The sequence below is a fragment of the Rana temporaria genome, chromosome 8, assembly GCF_905171775.1.
Source record: "Rana temporaria chromosome 8, aRanTem1.1, whole genome shotgun sequence".
Lineage (NCBI taxonomy): Eukaryota > Metazoa > Chordata > Amphibia > Anura > Ranidae > Rana > Rana temporaria.
The window spans coordinates 144,275,401-144,291,651 of NC_053496.1; positions in this window are offsets into that span (position 1 = coordinate 144,275,401).

A 16,251-nucleotide genomic window follows, 5' to 3' on the forward strand; every position below is an offset into this window, starting at 1 on the left:
AGCACATCAGGGCATTGGGCACATAGCACATCAGGGCACAGGGCACATAGCACATCAGGGCACATAACACATCAGGGCACGGAGCACAGGGCACATCAGGACACTGGGCACATCAGGGCACATAGCAAATCAGGGCACATAGCACATCAGGGCACATCAGGACACGGGGCACAGGGCACATCAGGACATGGGGCACAGGGCACATCAGGGGACATAGTACATCAGGGCACATCAGGACATGGAGCACAGGGCACATCAGGACATGGGGCACCTGAGGGGACAAGGCACATCACATCAGGGTACAGGGCACAGCACATCAGGGCCCATCACAGCACATCAGGTCATAAAATTGAGGCACAGCACATCGGGGCATGGGGCACATCAGGGCATGGGGCACATTAGGGCACATAGCACATTAGGACATGGGGCACCTAGCATATCAGGACACAGGGCACATAGCACATCAGGGAACATAGCACATTAGGGCACATAGCACATCAGGGCACAGGGCACAATAGCACATCAGGGCACTGGGCATATAGCACATCAGGGCACAGGGCACATAGCACATCAGGGCACATAACACATCAGGGCACGGAGCACAGGGCACATCAGGACACGGGGCACATCAGGGCACATAGCAAATCAGGGCACATAGCACATCAGGGCACATCAGGACACGGGGCACAGGGCACATCAGGACATGGGGCACAGGGCACATCAGGGGACATAGTACATCAGGGCACATCAGGACATGGAGCACAGGGCACATCAGGACATGGGGCACATCAGGGGACATGGCACATCAGGGCACATTGTTTACCAGCCAGCATGCAGAGTAGCAGGAAGCGTGTGTAATAAGTTCTCTCTCATGTCACGCTGCGGCTGCTCCCTTCCCTCCGGCGGCCCCTCCTCTCTTCTCGTCCATCCCAGATAATGTCACAAGCATATGGGGATGGACGAGAAGAGAGGAAGGGCCGCCGGGGGCGGGGAGCAGCAGCAGCGTGACATGAGAGAGAACTTATTACACAGGCTTCCTGCTACTCTGCTGGCTAAATCTCTATCTACCCGTCAGGCACCAGCTGTCGGTGATTGACAGGTAGATCACTGAGCCATCGGCCCACCCAGAGTCTCCTAGTAGTCCCGATGGCTAGTCCATCCCTGATGGTAGAAAATTGGAAAGAAACTGCGCTAAAATACTAGAAAAGGAAAAACAGCTGCAACACAGTTACAGCCTGTTCAATCTGAGAGCTGCGATTACCATTTAAACAATAGATACAAAAACAGAATATGGTAAAGATATAAATCGCGCTATCACAAAACATTAAAAATATCCAAAAAATTGACATAAATAGTGCATGATGGTATATATAGATCACTAATATACCAAAAAATGAGAGGTTGATTGCCACTATAGAGCACTCTCATACCCCTCAATAATAGTGAGTTAGTGATGACATTAATAGTAAACATCAAAATAAATAAAAATATGCATTCAAATTAATCTACTTAAAATGAAGCAAACATTTAAAATTAAAAGTTATAAAATAATATAGCAAAATAAAGTCCATAAATGTTTAACACATGAAATGCTAAACACCCGTGCTCTGTGCCAAATTCCAGAATATGTTGAAAACGTGTCCAAAGAAAGAGTGATGTATCCTCCACCAAACAATGAATTGGCTTCTTACCAGATCGCCATGATCCCTTATGACAGGGGATCATGAACAGCATATAATAGGTAGTCACTTCCAGCCACGCAGTTCAGACAAATTCGATCCTTAACATAGGGTCTCATCCAAAAGTGATTACAAATCACCAGCATAAATGCCCACCTCCTCTATTTGCATCAACATTTCAGGCATTTTGTGGCAGTGTACTAAGAAAATAGCAGTGAGAAGGCGGCTGGGGAAGCTGAAGATCTCTGCTCCAGTCTTTGTATTTTCAGTAGTGAGCAAAATGCCTGAAATGTTGATGGAAATAGAGGAGGTGGGCATTTATTCTTACCAGATCATGGCGATCTGGTAAGAAGCCAATTCATTGTTTGGTGGAGGATACATCACTCTTTCTTTGGACACGTTTTCAACATATTCTGGAATTTGGCACAGAGCACGGATGTTTAGCATTTCATGTGTTAAACATTTATGGATTTTATTTTGCTATATTATTTTATAACTTTTCATTTTGAATTTTTGCTTCATTTTAAGTAGATTAATTTGAACGCAAAATTGTATTTATTTTGATATTTACTATTAATGTCATCACTAACTCACTGTTATTGAGGGGTATGAGAGTGCTCTATAGTGGCAATCAACCTATCCTTTTTTGGTATATTAGTGATTTATATATACCATCATGCACTATTTATGTAAATTTTTTGGATATTTTTAATGTTTTGTGATCTAAACACCTTTTTCACATGTTTTAGAGGTAGCGCGATTTATATCTTTCCCATCCCTGATAATGTAGTACCTTGTGAATGATGCCAAACAGTCAGAAAGTAGAGATGATTGTCATGCTTATATTAAAGACCATTTGAACTTTTAATAAAGCTTATCCAATCCAAGGAACTAAACTGTAATATAGTGCAGCTTAGCAGTCCTTAGTGGGCATGGTAGCATTTATTTTCTTCTTTTATTTTTTTGGTTAAAGCATTTGTTACCCCAACACTTTATATTCCCGATATGTGGCTGTTGTACTATGTACATGATACTCAGAAAGTATCCTGTTCTCTTTGTATTGCTTTCTTTATGTGAAATCCCTGGTGTTCCTGCCAGTCCCTCTGCTTTCTCCCCTTGATCCGAGCACTACAGTGTTTACCCGCTGACGTCAGCCGGGAGAAGAGGAGAGCGACAGGGGGGTCACGTGATCACCCTGCAGCGCTGTAAATAAGGTATTTTGCTAATTCAGTTTTTAAAAACACTCATGCTGCACATTAGATCTTCATGTAAGAAAGGGGACTCAATGGTGTAGTGGTTAGCACTTTTGTCTAGCAGCAAAAGGATCACTGGTTTGAATCCCAACCAAGACACTACCTTGCTGGAGTTTCATGTTCTCCCTGTGCCTGTGTGGGTTTCCTCCGGGTACTCTGGTTAACTCCCACACTAGTACAAAAAGAGGAATATAGGAATCCCACCTATATCACAACTGCAGTACTCACCGTTACAATATCAGGGTGTGTAATAAAAAAATATATAACTACAAATAGAAAAAAAATAAAATAACAGACAAATACACTCCCTAAAGAGTTAACTGCATTATTTATTAACGCATGCATCAAAATACCAATAGACATATAAAAACCAAGTCCCCTATATAATATAGGGAGTCAATCCAAAACATTCCCCATATATAATTCCAGTGATGGTATATACAGCTGACATAGTTGATGTGTATGTTAAGATTCTGCCATTAAAGTGGAACTGAAGGGACAATCCAGCTGGGAACACTTGCCTCTGGATTTTCCCTGATCCAACAATGACAGCTCCCTCTTAGTCACCATTCTACAACTGGCACTGCCATCTTCACAAAAATGTATTTTGCACCTGGCATGTTACGTCAACCATAGAGCAGACAAAATATGGACTTTAGGAATGAGTTTGGTATACAGTTTTATCAGTAAGTGAGCAATTGTATTAAATACAGAGAGACAAGGCAGGATTTCGCTTGAAATCAACATTACAATGCAGTATATTATCTGAGAAAGCATAGCCACAAATATTATACAGTGGCAATATGCAAGCAGCTTGGTTAGGCCACAATATAAAAGAGATGAGGCAGGTTTTATCTTTTAATAAACATTAGCGTGTAATAAATGTCACGAGTAACGTGTAATCAATGTCACGAGTAATAAGTGTTGCGAGTAACGTGGTTAACGAGCGTTTCGCAATACAAGCAATTTATTTTTTTAAATCCTAAATCGGTTTGCGAGTGTGCAGTACCACATTTGGCCAGAGGTGTGGGGGCGCAGGTTCTGAGCCGTTCGGAAATATTTGGAAACACTTGGAAATACTCCGCAATACTCAGTTCCCTAGGGTTTCCGAGCCTTTCTGAGGGTTTCCGAGTGCAGCCGAGCTGTCTTCGAGTATTTCCGAGTGTCTCCGGCGCCCCCCCACCTCTGGCCACATGCAATATTGCATGCCATAGAAGTCAATGTGAAATTAATTATCTTTGTTTCCATTGACTTCTAGGGGGAAACTCGCTTTGATATGCGAGTGCTTTGGATTAAAAGCATTCTCCTGGAATGGATTATGCTCATAATCCAAGGTTCCACTGTATACACAAATATTGTGCTGTGGCTACACAGTATGCAAGTAGCATGGTTAGACTTCAATATAAGAGAGAGAGAGAGAGGCAGGGTTTCTCTTAAAATAAACATTAGAGGGTATTATCTGAGAGAAAATAGCCACAAATATTTCCAGAGCCTTGAAATAGGCCAAAAACAGAGGCCCAGTGCAGGATTTACCCTGCAGTAAACATTAGAAATTGAGCCTCTGTGGTCAAGCTTCGGAGACATTGTGTGGCACCTTTATGCCCTGTACACACGATCGGAAATTTCCGATGGGATAAAATCTGATGGAATATTCCAACGGAATTCCGTTCTAGCTGTCTTGCATACACACTGTCAGACCAAATTTCCGGGCCGTTCAAAACGCAGTGACGTAAAACACTACGACGAGCCGAGAAAAATGAAGTTCAATGCTTCCGAGCATGCGTGGACTTGATTCTGAGCATGCGTCCGATGGGGCCCCCACACGGTCGGAATGTCCGATGAAAAAATTCCATCTGACTTTTTTCATCGGAAATTCTGATCGTGTGTATAAGTCTAAATTACAGTGCTAAGGTACTTCTCCAGACTGATCTAATCTATTAGGGGAAAGCTGTCTGGCTTTTTCACCCCCTTCCTCTCTTCACACACAGACTCTCAGAACTGCTTGTTTGTAAACTCCCTATTGGAGGTTGTCTGTAAACTCTCTATTGGAAGAGCCTGAGCCAATCATCAGACAGTAGCAAAGGACTGTGGGGGAGGAGATAAACAGCCAGAGAAACTAGGCCAGAGCCTCTTTGTGCCTGCACCCCATCAGGAGAGCATCTCCTGTACTCTATGGAATCGCGGCCTACCAAGGGGCACACAGCCTGCAACTCCAGCCCAGAGGAACAGATCGTTCATGCAGCTCCAGCCCAGAGGAACATAATGTCCATGCTAAAGAAGGACACCCTGCAACAGCTCAAGGACTGAATGCCACTGCGACACACCTGCATCTAAGATTGATCGATCGCTCAGGGGATGACCGCTGACTGTGTACAGGATTTGGTGAGGAGGCTTTGCCCAGAAACCTTTAATGCTTTTCATAGAATACCACAACCAAATATTGTCCACAGAGCTCCTACATTGCCGGTGAAGATAATAAAACGCAAAGCTTTGCCTCCAGGACATTACTGCGGTTGCTCTTAAAGGGTACACACCACGGGTATTGAGATAATTTCACTAGATGTGTACTAGAGGTATCGTAGGCCGGCCTGGGGTCCCCTTTAGCCACAGCATCCCACACACACCAAAAGTTATTGGGGAGTCTATGTAATCTGTACATATTGTTAAATATTGCTTTTGTTGTTTGCATAGTGTTCCTAACTGTTTTCTTTAACTAGTAGCCGACCGCGCACCGTCATTATACGGCGGCAGGTCGGCTCTCCTGGGCGAGAGCCCGTAGCTATATGTCCTATCGTATAGCCGCCACTAGGGGGCGCGTGCGCGCCGCCGGAGGCGCGCGCGCTCCCCGCTCGCCCCCGACTCCCGTGCGTGTGCCCGGCGGGCGCGATCGCCGCCGGGCACACGCGATCGCTCGGTACAGAGCGGGGAACGGGAGCTGTGTGTGTAAACACACAGCTCTCGTTCCTGTCAGCAGGGGAAATGCTGATTTTCTGTTCATACAATGTATGAACAGAAAATCAGTGTTTCCCCTAGTGAGGCCACCCCCCCCCCCCCACAGTAAGAACACACCCAGGCATACTTAACCCCTTCCCCGCCCCCTAGTGTTAACCCCTTCACTGCCAGTGGCATTTTTATAGTAATCTAATGCATTTTTATAGCACTGATCGCTATAAAAATGCCAATGGTCCCAAAAATGTGTCAAAAATGTCCGAAGTGTCCGCCATAATGTCGCAATACCGAAAAAAAAATCGCTGATCGCCGCCATTACTAGTAAAAAAAATATTAATAAAAATGCCATAAAAATACCCCCTATTTTGTAAACGCTATAACTTTTGCGCAAACCAATCAATAAACGCTTATTGCGATTTTTTTTACGAAAAATATGTAGAAGAATACGTATCGGCCTAAACTGAGGAAAAAAAATGTTTTTTTATATATTTTTGGGGGATATTTATTACAGCAAAAAGTAAAAAATATTCATTTTTTTCAAAATTGTCGCTCTATTTTTGTTTATAGCGCAAAAAATAAAAAACGCAGAGGTGATCAAATACCACCAAAAGAAAGCTCTATTTGTGGGAAAAAAAGGACGCCAATTTTGTTTGGGAGCCACGTCGCACGACCGCGCAATTGTCTGTTAAAGCGACGCAGTCCCGAATCGCAAAAAGTACTCTGGTCTTTAGGCAGCAATATGTTCCGGGGGGTAAGTGGTTAAACTGTTTCAACCAAGTCCTGGGTACTTACACAGGTCCTGGATGACTAATGCTAACCTGAATTGTACTTTTCTTCAAGTAAACTACAAGAAGAACTGTGTTGTGTATTCCTGCTGAGTTATTCCATTAATCACATTGCCAGGTGTGCCAGAGGGGCAGTTCATTGGGGTTGAAAGGCAGAGTAACGGACTGAACAAACAAAAGCAGCTCCCTCTGGGGTTTGCTACAGGTGCAATGCAGGGTGCTGCCTGGAAGTGTTGCCAGCAGCCAGTCCTGGCCACTGTAGTTTAAAGAAAAACGATGAAAAGCATCATTGAGGCAGCAGCCTATCAGGAATCAAAGGATTAGAGACACATTAGAGGGAATCCTGTCGTCATCCTGCCTCCATCAGGAAGTGGTACAAAGAGAGATTACTCAAAGTGCAGCATTTTGGACTTCCTCTAGAATGGTGGCAGGAGATAAAGCCACCTATTGGCCTGTGCCTGGGCAGCTGCCAGCATCTCTAGATCAATGTGGTTCCAAGACCTTTAGGGGATACATGCTGCAACATAGCATGGTAGCATTTAGCGTGGGATGTTGCATATGCTCTGTGGCGCTTGAGAGGGAAATGCTGGTTCTGAGGTGTCAGGGAAGGAGGCCAATGAGAAGGAGTGGGTACAGATGGCAGTGTCTGTCTCCCTACTAGGCAAGACCAGAGTTGGTGGTCCGAGCAGAAGTGCAGGCCTGAAACCCAGGCTCATTATTTAGACTGGACTATGGCTTTCCAGCAGGGTTGCTGGCTGCAGTTGTCTGAACTGAGAGTGTCTGTTACACGCTTTCACACTGCTGAAAACCAGCACTAACAATCCCCCCCCCCCAAAACACCTCTACCCCTCTGTGTCTGCCCACACTCCAATCCCCGTTGCTGTGCCTCAGAAAAGGAAGGTTTTGGCCGGAAATTTGAAGTCCAGCAGCCTCAGATACATCCGGATGAGAGGTGCTGACTGCCACGGGGTAAGTGAGCTCACCATCCATCCCTGTCTGTGACTGAAGTCTCCCCCCTTCTCTCTCCTGGCTCTGAGTGAGTACACTAAGGAAAATCAGGGTTCTAAGAGCATCCCTTACATCAGAGTTCCCCTTTACACCAGAAGCCACAGTGTTTCCCCTTACATCAGAGTCTTCTCCGTACATCAGAGTACTCAGTGTTCCCTCTTAAATCAGAGTTCCCAGAGCATCCCTTATGTTAGAGTCCCCAGAGCCTGCAGAGTCCCCCCTTACAGTGTAAGGGAACTCTGTGAGTTCAGATGTAAAAGGGGAACTCTGTGGATTTAGATGTAAAAGGGGAACTCTGTGAGTTCAGATGTAAAAGGGGAACTCTGTGAGTTCAGATGTAAAAGGGGAACTCTGTGAGTTCAGATGTAAAAGGGGAACTCTGTGAGTTCAGATGTAAAAGGGGAACTCTGTGGATTTAGATGTAAAAGGGGAACTCTGTGGATTCAGATATAAAATGGGAACTCTGTGAGTTCAGATGTAAAATGGGAACTCTGTGAGTTCAGATGTAAAAGGGGAACTCTGTGGATTCAGATATAAAAGGGGAACTCTGTGAGTTCAGATGTAAAAGGGGAACTCTGTGGATTTAGATGTAAATGGGGAACTCTGTGGATTTAGATGTAAAAGGGGAACTCTGCGGATTAAGATGTAAAAGGGGAACTCTGTGGATTCAGATGTAAAAGGGGGAACTCTGTGGATTCAGATGTAAATGGGGAACTCTGTGGATTCAGATGTAAAAGGGGAACTCTGTGAGTTCAGATATAAAAAAGGAACTCTGTGGATTTAGATGTAAAAGAGGAACTCTGTGGATTCAGGTGTAAAAGAGGAACTCTGTGGACTTTGATGTAAAGGGGACTCTTGTTATTAACTTCATATGATTAGAAATGTTATTTAATATCAAAATATATGTATAGTTTATACTATAAAAAATAGTTACAGTGTTCGGGTTTGACGTGAAGAAAAGGTGGTAACCCTCAGGGCTTTTTTTCAGGGGGAACTTGAGGGAACTCAATTCCACCACCTTTGGCTCAGACCCTTTGGTGCCTGCTCACCACAATCACTTGTAAACCACAGAAGTCCGGTTTCTGTGTATACAAGTCACAGCTCTGCACTCTGTGTGTAACCCCCTGAACTATGAACTCTGTATGTTATGCAATCCTGGTATTAAATGCCCCTTTAAGACCCTTCTACTGTTTTTGAAATCTGAACGGGTTTGTGGTTGAGTTCCTGCACCTATTTTCTAAGAAAAAAATCTCTGGTAACCCTACATCCCATCCCTCCCCTGCAGCCTTCTGGGACATATCACAGTTCCCAGAAAGCTGCTAGACCATTCAGATCGCACGTGCTTAGTGAGCAGCTGGCTGTGAAGCCACAAGCAGTCACAGCCAGCTATCTACAGTTAGTATGCCAGCACCAGGGACTGAGGCCTGGTGAAGAAATCGGAAGGGTGAGGACAGCGCTCAGTCCTGGGACAGGTAAGTGTCTGTTTATTACTTATAACAGTTTTTTGTTGCTGCTGACTTTTAATTTTCAATCTCTTTATTAAAAAAAGGTAGAATTTGCTAGGAAAATGGATTTCAATTATATAATATTATGGTAGAAAAAAAAAGAACAGTGACGTAGAGGAGCAAATTAATTAGAAACTAGTTCTGTATTACAAATTTGTGAAAAAAAGATAGATAATTAAAACAGGAGAAACGTTCAGACATTTATAAATGGTCTCCTTAGTTAAAAAACTAGAACACACGTTGACATTTTTTAGAAGGGATTTTGCAACAGATAAAAGTGGACATTGAGACATAGAACTTATTTTCACTAAATTATGTAGTAATGAAATTAGGACACAAGGTGGCGCATGCTTCCCACATATACAGTATGTACTGTATAGTATCTAGCAAGCAATAAGAAAAAAAAAAGTATCCCACACTCCCTGGTATCCCTGATATAGCAGAAACTTCCAGAGATGGATCCATAGATTATACCCCTTTAAGTGTATTAGTTGTGTAGGGGTCATCATAAGAAAAAAACTCCAAATATTGAGATTACAGTGGGGAAAGGGGGGTGGGGGGGGCAATAGGGCTAACTGTACTTTCTGTGAAAGCACTCACCTAAAACAGACTTTCAAGCCTTGTACACACGACCGAACATGTCCGCTGAAACTGGTCCGTCGGACCAGTTTCCGCGGACATGTCCGACCGCGTGTAGGGCCTACCGGACAGTTTTCCGGCCTAGCGGACAGGTTTCCAGCGGACAAAAGTTTCTTAGCATGCTAAGAAACTTGTCCGATGGAAGCCTGTCCGTCGACATGTCCGATGGTCAGTACGGACATGTCCGCTGGCCCGAAATCCCGTGCATGCGTCAAAGTGATTCGACGCATGCGTTGAAGCATTGAACTTCCGGGTTCGTGCACGTTGCCGTGTCATCGACGACGCCGCCGCCACGTCACCGCATATTCTGTCCGCGGGGAATTTGGTCTGATGGTGTGTACACACATCAGACCAAAATCACCCAGCAGACATGTCCGATGAAAACGGTCCGCAGCGAAGAAAGAGAGACATCTTAGAGAAGTAATTTGCTATAAAATCGGTTAAATGTACAAATTATTTTTCATTAACTCAACTTTTAATACTCTTACTGCAATCATCTATCATGACGGATAACTTAGACCCTGCCCCGGGTCTGTCATTTGAGGCACTATCTAGACCCATGGGGTCAACAAGTAACAGTCAGTTAAAGCTGATTCAATATATTAACCATGGGAAACAGCCTTATAAATGTATAAAAAGGAGAGGGAAGAGAAGTAAGCAAGATAGAGAGGAAAAGGAGGGAAAAGAAGAAAAGAGAAGAAGAAAGGGAAAAAAAAGAAAAGGGAGGATGGTGCATCCCTACCCCGGCGGCGAGAGGGAGATATCAGAATAGTATAAACCCGTTCATTGGCACAGATCAATGTACCGTCGTGAGATAAGAGATCCAAGGGTCCCACACCTTGTCAAAAACCGCTACTCTGTCGTTCAGAATGGCTGACATCCTCTCGTTCACCATAATCCAAGACAATTTAGACTTAAGTAGACAAAATGGGACAGTGGGGGACCTCCAAGACTTCGCAATGGTTATTCTAGCTGCCACAAAGATAAAAGCTATCAGTTTTCTCAAGTGTTTTGTTGTTCCCTCCACCAGGCGTCCCAGCAGTGCATGGAGAGGCGACTTAACAAGATTCACCTGGGTTAGAGAGTAGATAAAATTATAAGTGCGTATCCAAAAACGTCTCACCCTTTGGCACGTCCACCAAATGTGGTACATAGTACCATCCGCACTGCACCCCCTGAAGCACTGCGGAGACGCCCCCGGGACAAAGCTAGCAATACGTGCAGGTACCATATACCAACGCAATAGTACTTTATAATTAGCCTCTATTATAGAGGTGTTGATATATGACTTAGAGGCTCCCTGGATCAGCTTACTCCAGTCCGCCATGTCCAGTTCCATACCAATATCCTGTTCCCACTTAGTCATATAGGCCATTTTTTGGGTACCAGAAGACAGCAGTCCATAAATCAATGATATGTGACCAGAGTGTTTGTCAAAGGTTCTGCAGAGTTGTTCCATAGCCGTAGATGTAGTAAGATCAGAAGTGCGATTTAAAGATTCCAGAAAATGCGTAATTTGAGCATATCTAAAGTATTCAGAGTTCGGAAGACCGTATTTCTCCTGCAGAACCGTTTTTGACAAAGCCCCCTTATGATCGCACAGATCTGCTATCCTCAATAAACCCTTATTGGTCCACCAGGAGAAGTCCTGGGGACGGAGACCCGGGGTGAACAGGGGATTGTGAAATAAGGGCGCCATCGGAGTGTGTGGCGACTTGAATCCGTAAGTTTTTGACAAGCGATCCCAGAGGCCCAGGGAAAACGATAACGACGGGCACATCATAGATGGTCTATCCCGTCCCCTCAGCCACATAAGGTGGCTGACCTCTCTGTCTGGGTTCAGAGAGGACTCCAACCCCATCCAGAGCGGCTTGGACCGACCAGTATGAAATCGGATCAACTGGGCCAGTTGAGCTGAATGGAAATATTTTAGAAGGTCCGGCATACCTAAACCGCCGCCCGATTTCGGAGAGTATAGTGTCTTCTTGTTCACCCTAGGCCTCTTATGGTCCCATATGTACTCGAGTAATTTAGCCTGAAACCTCTTGAGGTCCGCCCCAACTACAGCTATTGGGAGGGCCCTGAAAAGGTATAACACCTTTGGTAAAATGGTCATCTTGACCGAATACAGCCTGCCGAACCACGACGGGGGTTTGTTTGACCACCTTTGAAGGTCCTCCAGCAACTTTCGAAACAGTGGGGGGTAGTTTTTCTGATACAACGTAGTAAGGGTTGGAGTTAAGTAAATACCCAGATAAGGGAGTGCCTCTTCCTGCCAGCTAAAAGAGTAGTGTCCGCGCAAAGCACGAACTACATGGGGTTGTAAAGAAATGCCAAGAGCCTGGGATTTGGAATGATTGACCCGTAAACCTGTAAATGCCGCAAAATGTCCCAGCACCGCGTTTAGAGTAGGCAGTGAGGAGACCGGGGAGGAGAGGAGCATCAACATGTCGTCCGCGAACAGCGCACATTTATGCTCCCGCCCTCCACAACTAACCCCTAATATATCAGGATGTATTCTAATCTTGGTCGCCAAGGGCTCCAAAGCCAGGATGAACAACAAAGGAGATAGCGGGCAACCTTGTCGGGTACCCCTATTTATAGAAATATCCCGGGACTTATAGCCCTTGACCAGCAAGTTTGCAATAGGGGCGCTGTATATTGTTTGGAGTGTTGTCAGGAATCTTGCGCCAAACCCGTATCGTCCTAGTATAAAAAAAAGATAGTCCCAAGACAGGGAATCAAACGCTTTTTGCAGGTCTAACGAGAGCAGTAGAGCTCCTCTCCGTCCGCCGCCATCCCAACCCGAATTTATCGCGGATATGATGTCAATGATTCTCCTAGTCTGATCTGGGGCCTGTCTGTGTGGTACAAACCCCACCTGGTCCGGGTGGATATATCGAGCTAGAAACGAGTTCACACGAGTGGCCAGTATTTTTGTCAGTAATTTAAGATCCACATTGATCAGTGAAATTGGGCGATAATTTGTGCAATCACTATGATCTTTATTAGGCTTAGGGATGACATGTATGAACGCCCTATTCTCCTGTGACGGGAGAGGGAGCCCTTTTCGCAAACCATTGAAAAAGGCACAAAGGCGCGGTGCTAGGATTTCAGTATATTTACGGTAATAGTGTCCAGTAAACCCATCCGGACCAGGCGATTTAGAAGGGTTCAGGGATTTAATGGCCGCCACAGTTTCCTCTATAGTAAATTCTTCCTCCATTAGATCTACATGGTCTTTGGTTAACTTGGGGATGGGTATATCTCGCAAAAATGCCTCTGCCTGATTTTGATTAAAATCACCCGAAGATTTATATAGTTTGGAGAAAAACGACGAAAACTCTTGAAGTATTTTGTGGGGGTTCTGGGTGACTTGGCCAGTCCCGAGACGTAATTTAGGGAGAGCGGGATTAAACGGCCTAGGTGTTAGTTTTCTTGCCAGCAATTTATTCGGTTTGTCTCCCAAGGAGTAAAATCTATGGCGCGACCACCTTAGATATTTCTCCGCTTTCGTAGTAAGACTCAAATTCAGAGCTGTACGCGCTTCATCGATTTGAGATCTAAAATCGAGGTGTGGGTTAGATTTTTGCTCACGCAAGATGCGCCGCAACTCTTCATCCTGTTGACATATCATGCGTTCACGCTCCCTCTTAACCTTAGTGGCAAGCTGTATAAACGTGCCCCGAATCGTGGCCTTATGGGCCGCCCATAGCGTCACTGGGGAGGAGACTGAAGAGAAATTTTCTCTAAAATAGTTCTGTATCGCCCGCTCAATTTCTCCCTCAAAGATCGGATCGTTAAGCAGTGATTCGTTCATACGCCACGATGGTGGGCTTGATTTAGCCCAAAGATCAGTTAGCACTACTTGAACCGAAGAATGATCCGACCATGCTATTGGGAGTATCTTTGCAGACGAGACAAACGAAAGCAGGGGAGAGAACGTGAACACATGGTCTATGCGTGAATATGTCCTGTGTACATAAGAGTAGTGTGTAAAGTCCCTATCAGTTGGGTGAGCATCCCTCCATACATCTATCAGGTCGTAACTATGTAGAAGACGCGCCAGTGCCCCACTCAATCTAGAGGCGTGTTTTAAAATCCCCTTCTCAGAGCTCGATTTATCAAGAACCCGATCTAGCGACGTGTTGCTATCACCTCCCAGGATCACATGGCCCGCCACATGGGGCATTATGGTCTCCAACATGGTGTGAAAGAAAGTTAGTTGACCCGTATTAGGAGCATAGTACGACAGGAAGGTGACCTCGCTCTCGTTAATTTTCCCCACCACCATGACATATCTACCCTCCTTATCTCTAAGTACAGTGGTAGGCGTGAATGGGACCTTCTTGGCAAAACAAATAGCAACCCCACGTTTCTTATCAGGGCCATTAGACGAATACACCGTTGTGTATCTCGCATTTAAATATCTAGGGGCAGAAGTCTTTGAAAAATGTGTCTCCTGTAAGAGCAAAATATCCACCCCCATCTTGTGATATTGCTGGAAGGCCTTCGCTCTTTTAGTGGGGGAATTGATACCCTGCACATTATGTGTAAGAATGGTGTATTTGACAGGCGGCCCGTCAGCCATGGTGATTCGGCAGGCTGTACTCACGGTTTTGAAGCTTCGAGGACTCAGGCTCGATACGTCCCGGGCATTGTAGTTGTATCTCATTTCGGGAGGGGGATGCACCAACAGAGAAGTGAACTCGAGAAAAGAAGAGAAAGATCAGGTTATAGAGGAAAAGACATAGAAAGAACCGGCATGTATTCATCTTATCACAGGCTATCTTAAACCGGTTTAATAACATTTGTGTCCGGGAGAAAAACCGGAGAAAAAAGAAAATGAACAAAAACATCCAAATAATCGAAAAGAATGGAAAGGAGGGGGAAAAAAATATTTCCCCTCTCCCCTCCATTGACACACCGTTAATCAGCGTGTATTCGGGGGGTGTAAAAACACCCATCAACTTGGGTGAAGTTACCTCTACTCGGAGAGGAGAGACAAGTTCACAAAACGTGGCATGCGATACCACCTCGGCCCTTTGTATACTCCAATCTAGACGGACAGGTGGCACCAGTCAGTCAAACTAGATATCTCCTATAGGAGGAAGTAAAAACAGAAAAATAAAGTAAAAATAAAAAATTTGTAATTCCCATTCGGGATCAGATCCTCTCTAAGTATAAACAGTGTGCACAATTATATCTGCATAGAAAAATACAAAATTAACTAGAGGATAAGCATGAATAGCATGAAAACCATACGTCCTTAACTTTTGTAACCCTCACTGTGGGAGGGATTCATCCCGCAAACCTATAAAGGGCAAAACGGGACAACAGGAAGAATAGAATTAGACACCAACTATGCCCAAAATTCAAGTGTTCAAGGGGGGCTTTCTGGCTCTAGAACGGCCCTGCTGGGACCATAATGGGGAAATCGGCCCATCCCCCCTTCCAGACGCGCTGGTGGGAGTCTGGGGATCCAGGGATATCAGTCCCAATTCTTGGAGCAGCGCCTCCCCCGATTGGAACGAGTTGAAAGAATGGGATCTACCCTTGTATGAAAACGACAGTTTGAACGGGAATGACCATCGGTACTTGATATGGCGATTGATGAGATGACTCAAGAGGGGTTTAAGTGTTCTTCTCTTCTGAATTGTTGATTGAGAGATGTCCGCAAAGATCTGAACCGGATGTTCCAGGAGCGTAACATTACCCATCTGCCTGGCCTCCATCATCACTCTCTCCTTGATCCTGTAGTAGTGTGGTTTAACTATGACATCGCGTGGTAGGCCATCAGGCCTGGGGGCCGTCAGGGCGCGGTGCACTCTGTCCAGTTCTAACTGATGAGGTAAGATATCTGGGATCAATTGCGTCATCAAGGCGTGGATAGTGTCCTCTAAGTTTACCACAGTTTCCGGGAGACCCCGCACCCGGAAATTGTATCTTCGGGATCTGTTCTCTAAATCTTCAATTTTTGCGTTAGCATCATCTAATTGATCTTGTAACGAAGTGATCATCTTAGAGTTTTGATTAACCCGCTTGACTGTACCATCCATTTTGGTTTCAATGCTATCCAACCTCACTCCAATGTCCTGAAAGTCAGACTTTATCCCTGAAGTTATCATTGTGCAGGCTTTTGTTAATTCCTGTTGTAAAAGGGCTGAAAACTTGGCCAGGAGCACCGCGTCCCCAGAGTATGATGAAGCCTGAGCAGGGGCTAAGGGCAGTGAATGACCAGTACTATCCTGGCTGAATGATAGCTCAGCGAGTTCAGCCATCTGTCTGTCCGTGGACGAAGCAGGGGAGTCAGCAAACACTAACAGTGTTCTATTAGGGGAGTCTAGCAAGGGAGAATGAGTAGGCACATTGTCCATATCTGAGCATGGGGAGGGAGTTCCATCCTGGGACTGTGAGGAAAAAGGATCCCTGT